This window comes from Saccopteryx bilineata, chromosome 5 (genome assembly GCF_036850765.1).
Source record: "Saccopteryx bilineata isolate mSacBil1 chromosome 5, mSacBil1_pri_phased_curated, whole genome shotgun sequence".
Classification (NCBI taxonomy): Eukaryota; Metazoa; Chordata; class Mammalia; order Chiroptera; family Emballonuridae; genus Saccopteryx; species Saccopteryx bilineata.
In genome coordinates this window covers 235,945,656-235,961,033 of record NC_089494.1, presented here as the reverse complement: position 1 = coordinate 235,961,033, position 15,378 = coordinate 235,945,656, and the positions used below count along the sequence as shown (strand labels likewise).

Sequence of the window (15,378 nt, the reverse complement as noted above, 5' to 3'; positions counted from 1 at the left end):
CACTGTGCATGCCTTTTCTGCTCAAATCATTGGGATACACTTCCTTTAAATGCAGGAGTTCCGGCCCTGGTCGGTTGGCTCAGCGGTGGAGCGTTGGCCTGGCGTGTGGGAGTCCCGGGTTCGATTCCCGACCAGGGCACACAGGAGACGCGCCCATCTGCTTCTCCACCCCTCCCCCTCTCCTTCCTCTCTGTAGCTCTCTTCCCCTCCCGCAGCGAGGCTCCATTGGAGCGGGGATGGCCCGGGCGCTGGGGATGGCTCTGTGGCCTCTGCCTCGGGTGCTGGAGTGGCTCTGGGTGCAACAGGGCGACGCCCTGGAGGGGCAGAGCATCGCCCCCTGGTGGGCGTGCCGGGTGGATCCCGGTCGGGCGCATGCGGGAGTCTGTCTGCCTCCCCGTTTCCAGCTTTGAAAAAATGAAAAGAAAAAAAAAATGCAGGAGTTCCCCCACCCCTGATTTTAGGATACTAGATGACTGAAATCATAGAGATGCTGCCCACAGTCATGGTATCCAACACATCCACTTTTCGTACTAAATTTCCTGGCTCATTTAGGGAGAGCACAAGCATCCTGAAAACAGAGCACCCCAACAAAGGGGAGCCCAAAAGGACCAATCTTTCCAAATATAAAATCTAAGCACCCAGAACTCCAAACTCCAAGGAACCCTGGGGAAGCCAAGCCCGAATTCTCTCTAGCACTCCAGACCTGGTTCCCTTCCCAGGTGCACTGTATTGGGGCTGTTCCATCTCCATCTGCAGCTTCTTGTAATCCTCTTCTCAGTGAAGTCCCCTGACATCTTTCTGGAAATTGCCCCAAACAGAAAACAATCAGAAGCACAGGCTTGGGCCTCCTCCCCTACTTGTAGCGAGCCTGCCCCACCCTGTCCCTTCCCGGGTTTGCTGCGCCAAACTAGGACCATAAAGATGATCAGAGAATAAAGCTCTTCAAAAACACAGGCGCAGGCCATCTGCTCTGACTGCAGGAAGGACCAAAACTAAACATACCTCAACCAAAAGGAAATCTGAAAGTCAATATTTTTAAGTTGGAATTAAGATTCCAAAATGTCAGCGAAAACCCAGTACAGCATTAACTGTTTATTTTTCTCAGACCTAATGCTCACCCTTAGCAACTCCAGCAGGCCGGTCCTCTCTCCCTGCTGCTGCTGGGGGTCGGCTGACATCCACGGCAAGGTCAAAGACCCAAAAGAAGGTGGGCGCTGAAGTCACAGTTTGAACAATTCAAGTCAAAAACCACTCTTTGTTCAATTAACTGAGACAAAGCATATACAAAAATGGCCTGAGTCCTACACACCTTTGCAGCCGGCTCCTTCGTGCTGCAGCAACGGGGCAACTGCCTCCCAGACTCTACATGTCTTCGGACCCTAGCCAGTGGGAGTGACCACCCGGGCACAAGGCACACAGAAAACCAACCTGAGAAATCCTGTCTCTGAGAGCCCCTGAAGGGTGAGTGGAGGGCAGAGAGCAGAGAGAAGTCTCCAGCCCACCGAGTACCATCTGCACTGCACCTTCAGAGCTGGTGGTCCCAGGTGTGCACCCAGAAACACCAGTTCCAGTGCAAAATGGGCCCATGGGCAAACGCTGAATAAGATGAAGTTAATTTCCTTTTCAGCAGACCTCCTGGAATAGGTTAATGAGGAGAGAAGATGAGCGTGATGGCAGAAACCTTTATTCACAATATATTTCCAGTCACTTGGGATTCAGTGAGAACACTGTGGTAAGCACTGTTTTCAAGACCACGGAAACAAGGTTAGAGCTGACTCCTGGATAAGCAGGCCCAGTGTGAAGGTGACACCAACCTGGTGCTCAGAACTACCAGAACAGCAGGTCTCCTTGAAGAGATGTTGTCAAGTGAGGCCCTCTGCACCATTCAGCATTCTCTTGGCCTGAAATTGCTCCCCTCCCTGTCATGATCTTGACATGGCCATCACTTACTGTCACTCAGGACATGGCTTAATAGTCACTACTCAGACAACTTGACCTAAAGGACACGAGGCACTCTGCATCACATCGCCCATCTGTTTTCTTCATAGCACCTCCCACAAAGACAGCAGAGAGTGTCTAACTCACTGCCATATCCCTAGGGCCTACTGGCACATAGTAGATGCTCAATAAACATATGCAGAATGAATAAGTCAATGAAGTATTCTAGCTATCCTTCCCTGTGGCTTGGTGAAGTGATTACGTATTTAAACATCTGGTTATATTTCATTTCCATCCAATATAATTTATTATTTCAGATAAAGAGAACACGCTTATGCTAAGGTTGCTAAATTAAATGGCATCTGCATTTCCTTTGGACACATATTTTTACACTGAGCCAATACAAAATTTTAAAAGTATGTATTTTTGAGTCACTCCAGAAACAATAATGGGTTTGAAGTGAGCACCGCCCCTAGAGCTTCCTAGAACTTGGGACACAAAACCACAAAGTCAACTGGCTCTTATATTAACCAAACTCATACTGACCTCATTAAAATCCTGCTCTAAGTCCATATCATAATTGGGGATAAACTCTCAGGAAAACCAGCTGCTGAAAATGTCCTGGGGCATATTTACTAAAACCTCCAATGGTAAGATTCTTTTTCATTCATATATTCCATCTTTGACAAATATTTATGGAGCACCCAGGACTTCCTGAGCACGGGGAACACAAAATGACGACGCAACAGTGCGTCCGTCCGGCAGAGGTTTCCAGACCAGAAGAGAAGCCACGAAGGGAAAGGGCTGCCATGCACAGTGACAGCGATGTGATGTGAGTGGGTGAGGAGCTCACGGCGGGAGCTAGGAGAACCAGTCGCCCTCTGATCACGTGCCCCAGCAGGCTTCCAAGTGTGGTCACTTGGGCAGCAGGATTACCTGGGAAATCATTCCAAGTACAGACTTTCGCCAAGCTACCCCTTCATACTGAACCAGACACTCTGAAGGTGGGGCCAGGAATGTGTCTTTTTACAAGCCCTGAAGTCATTCTGACACACACTGAGGTGGATGATGATTAAGCTACTTCCTGAAGGAGGAACAAAAGTCGAGCAGGTAAAGAACAGACAGAAGGGTGGTTGCCGACAATGGGAACAGAGCATAAATGCCTTAAGGCCAGAGAAAATCTGGCAGCTTGTAAGCACAGTGTGGCTCAAGCTCAGCGCAGCAGCTCATGGGGGTGTCGGGTGTGGCGTCAGGAGCTGGGACTTCACCCTGAGGACCCTGAGGACAGCGACGAGCCCCTGACGGGTTGGGATAGACATACCCAGACCCGCAGATTTCAGAAGATCACTTTGGAGGAAGTGTAGAGAGCAAACACAGGGAGACCACGAAGAAGGCAGCTGCAGACAGACCCCTAGGTGAGAGGCGACAGTGGTCAGAAGGGAAGTGGAGGCACACCATCAGAAAAAACAGGGCTCCCAGAGGGAGCCGGGAGTCGGGGGGGAGGGGGGGTCTCACACAGCCACAGAGATGGGGGTGCCAGGCACACTGTGAGATAGACTGGGCATCCCGTCACCTGGGAAGCCTTACCTGACACACCCAATACCCCCAACCAGAGCAGGTGCTGGCCTGGGAGGCACTGGGGACTTCTCACAGCACACAGCACATTTAATTGTGCTCAGTTCTTCAGCCGTCAGTCTTTCTCCACAGACTGACAGCTTCCAGCAGGCAGAGGCTATGGCTCTCCGGGTCAGCTTCCATCCTGCTCCGTTTCTACAAGCACCATCTGGAACCGCGCCCACCCAGCACTTGGAAACTGAATGAATGGAGCCAGACAAGCCGGGAGGCCACTGAAGGGCCACCGCTCTCATTCAGGGGAGAGATGACCGTGTCGATGGGGAAAGAATTAGAAAGCTGTAACAACTGAACTTCTTAATTTTTCTCTAGTCTTTTCAAGTCAATTATGTTATGAAAACTCAACAGTAAATCTGGCCCGTTGAGTGGAGTCCACAAACTCATCTTCCGGTGGAAAGTCAGAAAGGACCATGGTTTGAGTGCTTCTGCGGGTGAAAGGAAGACACGGGGCTAGGCCACAGAGAGACCACCTATTTGAACTAACAAGTTTGTGTTCTTTAGTTTTCAGAACAAGTCTGCAAAGCCTCGAAGTAGAGGAGGGAGACGTTTCATATCCCGCTGACACAGTCTGCGTCTTTGCTTTGATTTTTAGAAATGATTTCAGGCTGGCAGATAATGTTGTGACCCAATTACAGGGTATTTTGGAAGCAGCAGGCACCTAACTTGGGGGTGGAGCTGGTGGGCGTAGCAGGAAGAGTTTCTAAGCAGGCACTACCACCACCTGCCTCTCAATACTGCAAAGAATTTTATGGAAAAAGGAGCTGTGACAATCAGGAAATAATGTAACATCTCTCTTGATCTGCTTCCTATTTTCTCACTGTTCCCAAAATAGATAAAGCTAAGGAAAATCATAAATGTATTTCTTAGCCTTCTGGGGGGAAGTTCACTGAGGGCACAGATTTTGGGTCCCAGATGGGGGTGGTAGGAAGAAAGTCAAAGCAACCCAATGTCCTAGAATCAAGAAGTAAAAACAGTGGAAAATAAAACCAGGACAAGAAACCAGAGAAACAAAATGTGGCCAGTTTTGACATCAAAGCTTACTGCCAGGTGGAGCCCCAAGCTCAGCTGCCTCGGAGTCTCCAAACTCAAGCTCTTTAGAGTCAAAAATTAAAATTAAAACTAACAATAACTGTTAAGATCTTACTTCATGCCAAGTATCGTTCATGTGTCATATATTAACTCCTGGTCCTGGCTGGTTGGCTCAGCGGCATGTGTTGGTCCAAGTTGTGGAAGTCCCGGGTTCGATTCCTGGTCAGGGCACACAGGAAAAGCGCCCATCTGCTTCTCCCCCACTCTCTCTCTCCTTCTCTGTTTCTCTCTCTCTCTCTCTCTCCTTTCCCATGGTTTGACTGATTCGAGCATGTAGGCCCCAGGAACTGAGAATTGGTCTGTGGAGCCTCCGCCTCAAGCACTAAAAATAGCTCGGTTGCGAGCAACCCGCGATGGGTAGAGCATCAGCCGCAGATGGGGGCTGCCAGATGGATCCCAGCTTGGGTCACATGCGGGAGTCTGTCTCTGTATCTCCTCCACTCTCACTAAAAAAAAAAAAACCTCCTGAGTCTCTCGTATCCATATTATTTAGGAACCATTAGTACTCCTAGTTATGGATGAGGAAACTAAGGCAGGGTGAATTTTGTTGTCCAACTACAATTCCATTTCCCACAGTCATATGGCTGTTCAACTGCAGAGCAGTACAGGAAACCTAAGAGGTCCGGCGTTTAACCACCAAATCCATATTGCCTCCATCCGCACATGGCTGTCCAATGCGTGCACTGTTAGGATGCGTGGCTGCACCCCTGGCCTCTACCCATTAGATGACAGGTTACTAGTCCCACAGTCAAAAATGTCTCCAAGAAAAAAAAAATGTATCCAGGTATTGCCAAATGTTGCCAGGAAGGCAAAATAGCCCCCTGGGAGAATCACTGCTATAGAGATTTGAAACACCAAATCTTTAGGCTCCTTATCAAAAGAGCGGCAAATTCTGGGTAAAACAGGCTACAACAGTTCTAAGTAAACAAAAATCGGAAAAGGAGACAACTAAAGAGTTCCCTGTTGTGGGGGCTTACACTAGAAGGCCCATGCCTCGCTTCCTGTCCCGGGAGGCCTCCCTACCCCAGCGGAGTGGACAGCGGTCCTTCTCGCCGCCCCTAGAACCTCATACACGTGCACCTTGCAACAGTGCTCCGGTACAATCCTCTCCGTCCTGCACGTCGTACAGCGCCTGGCACAAAGACTGTGCTCAATAAACATGTTTTAACAAAGGAATGAACCAATGAAGCCGTGGTTTCTGGGAGTCACCAAATGAATGCATCTCTGTCTTCACTAGGGATCTGAAAAAGGCGTTAAAAACAACAACAAAAAACTTGGTTCTTGAGCAGGATAAGAGGGTCTGGTCATATCATTAAAAGAATCTGAAGTTGAATCAGTGCTTCTGAAGTATCTATAACCCCCAGAGTTCACCATGAGTCCACACCATGCCTATTATATTAAAATATTTAGCTGTATTAGTTCACTAAGGAATGAATCAACCCTAGAAATCTAATTCATGTTAAGGAAATTCTAATTTATTCACTTCCACCAACAAACAGTGCCGCTCTGCAGACTAGGTACTCAATGTGGCAGGTCCACTGTTTGTCTTGCCCAGGACAAAAGTCTCCTTGGGAAACCAAATGAAGATCAGAAGGTCAGCACAGAGCCAGCACCCAGGAGCATGCTGGATGCGCCCCAGGAGAGGCCCCATCAACTGGGGTGCTGGGGTTTCCTCTCCAGACCCAACATTCTAGCAGCCAGAAGTCTCAAGTCAGCCATGGGGCTGCTAGAGAAGCCCCTAAGTCAGGGGTCAGGAACCTTTTTGGCTGAGAGAGCCATGAATGCCACATATTTTAAAATGTAATTTCGTGAGAGCCATACAATGACCTGTGTATGTTAAGCATTATCCAATAAAAATCTGGTGTTGTCCCGGAGGACAGCTGTGATTGGCTCCAGCCACCCGCAACCATGAACATGAGCGGTAGGAAATGAATGGATTATAATACATGAGAATGTTTTATATTTTTAATGTTATTATTATTTTTATTAGAGATTTGTCTGCGAGCCAGATGCAGCCATCAAAAGAACCACATCTGGCTTGCAAGCCATAGGTTCCCAACCTCTGACCTAAATCATCCCTCATCCTTTTCCAGTCACCAGAAGTTTCTGTCACAACACTGCCTCATGATTGGCACATGACAATGAGTCAGATTCCAGTGTATTTTACTCACAAGTCAGATTCCAGTGTATTTTACTCACATGCTAGACTGAAGTCTGCCTTAAAGATTCAACACAGCGACCCCAAGTTTCAGACATCTTTAGTAATTCCATTCGGATTTTCCTACTACCCAGTTTATGTTTAGATGAAAGAAATGCACATCAGGGCCATAATTCGGAGGAAATAGTTCCACCACTAAATATGAAGACTTAGGCCTGACCAGGTGGTGGCGCAGTGGATAGAGCGTCGGACTGGGATGTGGAAGGACCCAGGTTCGAGACCCCGAGGTCGCCAGCTTGAGCACGGGCTCATCTGGCTTGAGCAAAGAGCTCACCAGCTTGGACCCAAGGTCGCTGGCTCCAGCAGGGGGTTACTCGGTCTGCTGAAGGCCCACAGTCAAGGCACATGTGAGAAAGCAATCAATGAACAACTAAGAAGTCGCAACGCGCAACGAGAAACTGATGATTGATGCTTCTCATCTCTCTCCGTTCCTGTCTGTCTGTCCCTATCTCTGCCTCTGTAAAAAAAAAAAAAAAAAAAAAAAAAAAAAAAAAAAAGATAAATATGAAGACTTAGGTTAACATCCATTGTGAAAATAAATGACAGGTGACATTTTCACCTTTCCCCTAAATGCCAAATTTAAGAAGATTTCAGGGTGTGGTGAAAAGAAGAACTCAGGCTCTGTTTAGGCCCAGGTAAGTGCTCTCTAACTGTTCCAGGCTGAGGCTTCCTCACCTATAAAAGAGGAAATAGGAAGGCAGACCAAAAGACTAAGGGAAATGTGTCCTGTGTAGCACCAGGCACATACCTGACCCATAATTAATGACTAAATGTTACTGCTTCATCCTGCCGGCCGCTCAGCCACCCAGGGGCTCCTCTGCTCTGACTACAATGCAGAGCAGGCATCACAGTCCAATGTCCAGTCTTCAGTAAAAAGAATCCCAATTTCCTTATCTCTAAAATGGGAATGGTACCAGAGTATTTTGTGAGAATTAAATAAGGTAACAGCTATAAAGATATTAGTACAAAATAAGAGCTCCACAATAATATTAATAATATATTATTATGACCCATGGGATCCAGGGATCACTAAGCACAGATTTTTAAAGTATTACCAGCAATATACTATTTTCTTTCTTTAAATGTATTTATGATTCTAGAGCAAGAGAAAGGGGGAGGGAAGGAGACAGGCAGACAGACAGACAGAAAAATCGATCTGTCCCTCTGAGTGCCTAGACCGGGAATCAAACCCACCACCTTCGCATACGGGGACAATGCTTTAACCAACTAAGACATCTGGCAAGGGCCAATACATTATTTTCTTAAGCTACTATTTAAAACTCAGAATGAATTTAAGTTTTGCAATTCCATGAGCACATTATTCTTAAGCGTCCTCTAGAGATTCATCAAGGCTCACCCTGGAGGGTATGACATGGCACTGGTCCAAACCAAACTGGCTATCACACAACTCCCTGTTCCACGGCTGATTCCATCAACACTTCCTAGACTCCCAACTCCCAACTGCTAAAGCGTGCTGTTTGGGCAGAAAGAGGCCTGCGTGCCGTGCAACAAACATCAAGATCCATCACCGTAGGCCTGCTAAATTCACATTTCAGACACTCGCCCTTCCTGCTCTCCCAGACCCTGATGTTTCATCCTGGCACTTTCCTCGTCATTCTTAGGCTGTCATTCAAAAATAGTCGCTGGTTTCCCGAGCACTTTCAGAATGAGTTTCTTCTCAGTTCCCAGGTCCTTGGGTCTGGACCAGTGACTACATTCCTGGAAGGCCCAGAGGCCCCATCCGCCCCCCTACAAGCTCCAGTTTGACCTGGCCTCCACTCTCCAACTTGACCTGAGGGCAGGGCTGTCTACATCTCAGGCCTGGATTCCCAGACTTATCAATTTCATGGACCATTAAGCTGCCAAGTAAAAATATTCCCATCAATTCATTTAAAAAAAAAAATCTTACCCCCAAATCAGAAGGGTATAATCTCAGAGAAAAGGACACATCTTCTAATTTGAACACACTCATAAAGCAGTCACTGCATTGTCATCATTATCATTTTTATAAGGACAGCAAAAATGTCACCACGAGACAACAGCCAGCGGGCCTAGCATTGTGCTTTGCATACAGTACCAGGGGTCTCCAAACTTTTTACACAGGGGGCCAGTTCACTGTCCCTCAGACCATTGGAGGGCTGCCAAATACAGTGGTCCTCTCACTGACCACCAATGAAAGAGGTGCCCCTTCCAGAAGTGCAGTGGGGGCTGGATAAATGGCCTCAGGGGGCCGCCATAGTTTGGGGACGCCCGCAGTAGACACTCAGTTACTTTTAAATTATAGAGCTTCTAAGCTCTGATACACCGGGAGGCGGCTTTGTAAAGGCTGTGGCCCACACCACCACTAATGCTATGCATTTCCCTCACTCTCTGCAAATTCCCCCCAACCACGTCCTCCTAAGCGCACATGTCTAGCGCAGTTCCCAAACCGCGTTCTTTGCAGGCAACTTTAAAAGAAAAGAACAAAACCGCTCTTCCTCTAACTTCAAGCTCTTCTACAGCATACTTTCCAGTAGAGCTGCACTTCAAAAACCTCACTTATTACCAAACAGACCAAATTCTGCAAGATTTCTATTAGAGGCAAAGGACAATATGGTTCACTTTATTTTTAGCCCCTCTCAAATCACTAATAAACAATACAGAAAAACTTCAATCATAATCCCATACCATTCATTTTTTCCCATGTTCTCTCCCCCTCTTTGTCCATATGACTCTGTATAGTTCATACACCAATGAACTATATACATTGGGACTTGTTTCCTGTCCTGATCTTTGTTCAATGCTTAGAAGACTGCATAAGATACACATATTAAGGAAATAAGATTATGAAGAAAGGAATGTCTCCTGTAACTCTACACCCAAAGGACTCTAATATGGATTCAGGCTTCTTACTTCTTGCCAAGCCGTGATGACTTGACTCTCTGCCCTCTCCGTTCTTCCTCACTCCCAGCTCTCCCCCAGGGCGTCGAGTGGCTCCTCCACTCCTAGCAGGAGCTCAGTAAATCTGGAGCCTGGTTATGCTCAGAAGCTCCAGACTCACTATCCATTTATTATCAATTATTTAAATTCAGTAACAACCCTGGTTTCTCCTTACCTACCTCACTTAAAGGTTAATGAGGCTGAGTTTTGTGAGCATCTGGAAAGCAAAGTGCACTAAAAACACCAAATGGGATCGGTTTCCTTTATTTTCTGGCCCATCACAGCTTGCCAAAAAAAAAAAAAAAAAAAGGTTCATGATCTTGCCAACAGCGTGTGGGCACATTCCAACAGCCATCACTCGCTACCAGAGCAGCTGACCATGGACACCTACCCAACCCAGTGATGGCGTAAACATGAAATGATGGTTGTGAGCCAGAAACCAGGGCCGCACTTCTAATGAGGGCTGGGGAGGGCAGGGACATGGGAAAGGCTTGCCAAAATGTCATGTGGGTGGGCTCAGCAACAAAGGAGTAGGACACCCTCCTCTGCAGCTCCGTGGAGGCTTCTTTTGCAGATTGCCCAAGAGTGGCATCTCCCTTGTTAGATGCTATAAAAGTTTTTTTTTTTTTTTGTATTTTTCTGAAGCTGGAAACGGGGAGAGACAGTCAGACAGACTCCCGCATGCGCCCGACCGGGATCCACCCGGCACGCCCACAAGGGGCAATGCTCTGCCCACCAGGGGGCGATGCTCTGCCCCTCCGGGCGTCGCTCTGCCAGGACCAGAGCCACTCTAGCGCCTGGGGCAGAGGCCAAGGAGCCATCCCCAGCGCCCGGGCCATCTTTGCTCCAATGGAGCCTTGGCTGCAGGAGGGGAAGAGAGAGACAAGGAGGAAGGAGGGGGTGGGGGTGGAGAAGCAAATGGGCGCTTCTCCTATGTGCCCTGGCCGGGAATCAAACCCGAGTCCCCCGCACGCCAGGTCGACGCTCTACCGCTGAGCCAACCGGCCAGGGCCAGATGCTATAAAAGTTTTAAATATCCAATGTGCTTTACCCAAATCTAATCATTACTTTATCTCCTACCTCGTCTTGGTCAGGTCAGGGCACAAAGAGTTAATTTTAGGACAATCATTCTTTAACAAGTAAAAACTGAAAAAAAGGGTAGGAATTGGCCAAAACAGAAGGGCATTTAACAAAGCTGACAGGCCAGACGTAGTGAAACACAAAATCAGCTTCATCCAATACTTGAGACGAAGTCACCCTCTACAAATGGCTGTGTCACAGACCCGTCGGCCAGGACAAGAGGACTCAACAGACACCAAGAGGGTACATTCTCTGGCTACTCCCACATTTTACAAATGGGAAAAACTGAGGCCCAGAGAAGTGTACTGACTTCCCCAAGGTCACACAGTAAATTAAAGTAGTAGATGAGCCTGTCTCAAAAGGCAAGTCATGCAAGTCCCTGGTTGGAAGTCTTTCCACCAAATCCCCGGAGACCTTTAATTATGGAGAATCTGTTACTCTGCTTCTAAAATCCATTTCCACTGAAATGCCAACACATATATAACATGCAGAATATGCACTAATAACACATTAAAATGAAAATGGGTAACCTGGATTTACTTTCCTTACATTTGAGGTTATTTGTTGGTAGTACAATATTATAGAAAATAAATGAACACAAAACAGTTTTTAATCTGGACAGAGCCCTGGCCAGGTAGCTCAGTTGGTTAGATTGTTGTCCTGATATGCCAAGGTTGCAGGTTTGATCCTCAGTCAGGACACACAAGAATCAACCAACGAATGCATAAATAAGTGGAAACACAAATCAATGTCTCTCTCTCTCTCTTTCCCCTTCCTCTTTCTCTCTAAAATCAATAAATAAAATTTTTTTTTAAATCTGGATAGAAGCTTCTTAAAAATTTTCAAATCATTTTGAAGACAGGCTGTTCCAATCAAATTCAATTCTAAATCACAGATCAAAGATGTTTTACAAGAGAATGCTTATTGAATAATAATGAAGCCAGTTGAAAATGTTCTCATATGAGATAAAACTTTAAAATTCTATTGTTGGCCCTGGCCAGTTGGCTCAGCGGTAGAGCGTTGGCCTGGCATGCGGGGGACCCGGGTTCGATTCCTGGCCAGGGCACGTAGGAGAGGCGCCCATTTGCTTCTCCACCCCCACCCCCCTCCTTCCTCTCTGTCTCTCTCTTCCCCTCCCGCAGCCAAGGCTCCATTGGAGCAGGGATGGCCCGGCGCTGGGGATGGCTCCTTGGCCTCTGCCCCAGGCGCTAGAGTGGCTCTGGTCGTGGCAGAGCGATGCCCCGGAGGGGCAGAGCCTCGCCCCTGGTGGGCAGAGCGTCGCCCCTGGTGGGCGTGCCGAGTGGATCCCAGTAGGGCGCATGCGGGAGTCTGTCTGACTGTCTCTCCCCGTTTCCAGCTTCAGAAAAATACAAAAAAATTAAAATAAAATTCTATTGTTATGCAATCAAAGAACTTCCCACCTTCTTAAAGGGGTTTTCTTGGGAAGGTGACATTTATGTCAAAGATATTAACACATTAGATAATATATGTAAGGAGCTTAATGGCAGACTTGACACATAGTAAGCATTGAACAAATGCTGTTTCCTTAACCCTGGGTATGAAAATAAGTATCATCTACATTTATGGGAAAGTTTTCAGTATTAATTCCTACTGTAATAGGGAGGAAAAAGGATTCAATGTTTATTGTTTCTCTGGTAGCAGGAAAAGAAAAGTCAGCAAAAGTTTAAAACTGACATAAAAAGTAACAGATCTAAAATAGTTTACCTTTGTACAGATGGATCCTCACAATGCTTAATAGCCTTTTCCTAAATAACTTTGTTGTCAGTAATCACATTGCTCAAGTTAAGTGTAAAACACCAGTCTTTTCCATTTAAGCTTATAGGGCTTTTCCACTACCACTTTATAAAAGTTTCAGAAAGTGGGACCAAGCTGGCTCCATGGAGGCAAATTACTTAGTTAAAAGTACACTTTGGAAAAGAGAAGCACATAACACAAAAACATCTTTCCTGGAAAAGAATCTCAACTTTATAGAGTCCTCTCTCACAGGTTCTGAGCAAACGTCTAGGGACCTCCCAGCGTTTGATGACCCTGAGTGACCTTTCCAGCCAAAGACAAAAGTATAGCACAGAAATCCTACATCTGTCCCCCCCCACCCCAGTGTCCTGACTACCAGCCCATTGTCCTCTACTGCCACCTGTGTTCTCTCAGCATTTCCCCCAGCACAGAGGTTCCTCAATCTCTTGACAAATGTTATCCTTTTCAAAGCAGTGCCATTTCTAGGATTCTGCAAGTTATGATAAACAAGTGTTGAGCAAATATTGCTTTCAAACTACAAACTGAAAATACAACAAAGCTGCTACCTACGTTCATAAAGAAATCCCCTCTCAAGGATTGTTCATTCCTGAAAGGCCAGCTACGTGATTCTCAGATACTCTTCATTGTCATGGGCACTGCAGGACAAGATTTGAAATATAAATCCATGACTAGGGTGAAAAAAAAATCAAAGATTTAATCGACCCAAATCCAGAACAACAGATAAGGATGCCGCTGTTTGTTTGTTTTTTTAAATCAGTGAAATATTAAAACAAATGGCAAAAGAATGCCAACCTCACAAAGTTTCCTCATTTCTTGGAATTTGAACACCACTGCTGGCATCATTTTATGATAATCTTTTAAGTCATCAGGCACAACGTAAAAGCCAGTGACTGAGGGACTTCTTAAAACTGTGCCCTCCCAGAGCCCAGTCTAGTCGGAGCTTACGACACGGACCTTACTCTCCTTGCAGTCTTGGTCCTTCCCAACCAGTCGTTCCATCCAAAAACGTTTCTGACAGTCGTGCCTCTAAATCGCGCAGAACTTGACTACAAAACGGCCACAACTATAAATCTGATTTCTCCAATTTATTTTATTTTAATTCAAGTCCCATACTCCCTCGACCCTTCGCCCCTGACTTCTCAGCTCTCTCTGCACCGATGTGGAGATCACCTTTCATTGTTTCTATGGGACTCCGCATCCACGCATCGGTCCAGCAAGGTTTTCATCACACAAATGTCATTTCTAGTGTTCAACCTTCGGTTCCGTCCCGCGAGCAGCAAACGGGCTTTCTGGACCCAAAGGCCAGCTTTCCTGATCCGGTCCGCTTTACACAGCCATTTTCTAGTTAAAACCCTTTCTGTCTCGGGGCGGAGAAATGAACTTTTCCCCCTTGGATCTCGCAGAGGCTGGTCTCCGACCCCAGAGAAGCCAGCTCCGTCTCCAACTCCCCGGCAGGAGCGCACTGCCGCTCCGCGAGGGAAAGCCCAGCAGCACAGCGGAGGCCGGTCCAGGGCTAGGGGGTGTGCGCTTCCGCGCTGGCGTCCACCTTCACTTTTCCCCTCCGCAGCCCCCACCCGGCGCACCCCTTCCAACCCTGCCTCCGCCGCCCAGGCCCTGCCAACCCCGGGCTCCCGAAGGAAAAAGGGAGCCGGGAAGCAGGAAGGATGCAAGTCAGGGAGAGAGCCCGCAATCGCCGTGCCACCCGGCCCTGCGGCGCGGGCGGAGGGCGCACGGGGCGCACAGGACTCCGCAGCAGGCGCCCGCTGCAGATGCGACGGCAGCTGCTGCAGCTGTGGCTGCGGCTGGGCGGGAGGCAGTGGCCGCGCAGCCCTCGGGGCCGGGAGAAGAGGAACAGCCGCCGGGACTACGCGCAGCTACTCGCGGCACGCCGCTGTCCGATCTCTCACCAGCATTCCCGGGCCGCCGCAGGGTCCAGGGCAAAAGCAAGGAAGAAAGTGAAGGCTCACCGATGGTGCGCGCGGTGCTCGCCTCAGCTCCGGCGCCCGACAGCTCTGCTCCAGACTCGCCCTCCGCGAAGCGCCCGGATCAGCTGCGGGTGCAGCGCACGAGCTTCCTACTTGCGACCAGGACAGGCTCCGGCGACTGAGCATGCCCAGTGCCGCTCCGCGAGTCCCGCGCAGGGAGCGACGCCGGCGAGATTCCACTTCTCCAGGCTTTGGCGGTGGCTGCGCGAGGGGAGGCTGGAGGGGCCCGGCCAGGCGGGGGCCGAACGGGAGAAAGGCGGGGCCGAAGGCGGGAGCCGGGGAGGAGGGGCGGGCTGCGCTCCTAGTGCGACCCCTGCAGGCAGAGGCTGCGGTGTCTCTGGGACGCACCGTCCCGCTAGCATCTTGGAAAGGCAAGGAGGCGGTGGTGGCTAGGGTGTGGAGACCCAAATGCAGAGAGTCAGGGTGCACCCGGTATTTCCTCCATGTGGCCTGGCGTCTATCTGCACCAAAAGGCAGTTGGACCATCTTATCCCTGGCTCTTCTTCTCCCACATGTCTGCATTGCCTTATAACGGGAAAACGTCCCCAGAAGAAAGCTGCCCACACCCTCCCAGCTGCAACTTGTAGGCGAGACAGCCTTCCTTCTGCCTCCTTTATCCAGACCCTAGGCATATGCCAGACACACACACACACACACACACACACACTATTCCTTGTTGTGAGAAATCACAGCAAGATTACCTCAGTGGAGAGGGCAAAGGTATAATTTCCTTTTCACCCC

General features: G+C 48.4%; 1 protein-coding gene across 8 annotated transcripts in view; it reads right to left on the bottom strand.

The window, feature by feature from the left end:
- APBB2 (amyloid beta precursor protein binding family B member 2) overlaps positions 1-14,825 on the bottom strand; it is a 392,503-nt gene extending 377,678 nt beyond the window's left edge. For 7 of the 8 annotated variants that reach the window (XM_066233440.1, XM_066233436.1, XM_066233444.1 and 4 more), the window contains exon 1: positions 14,620-14,825. The gene's annotated coding sequence lies outside the window, so the exon portion shown is untranslated. Of the gene's footprint in view, positions 1-13,201; positions 13,288-14,619 lie in introns of all 8 variants that reach the window. The other variant, XM_066233437.1, reaches the window with a different exon arrangement.
- Positions 14,826-15,378: the final 553 nt, after the last annotated feature.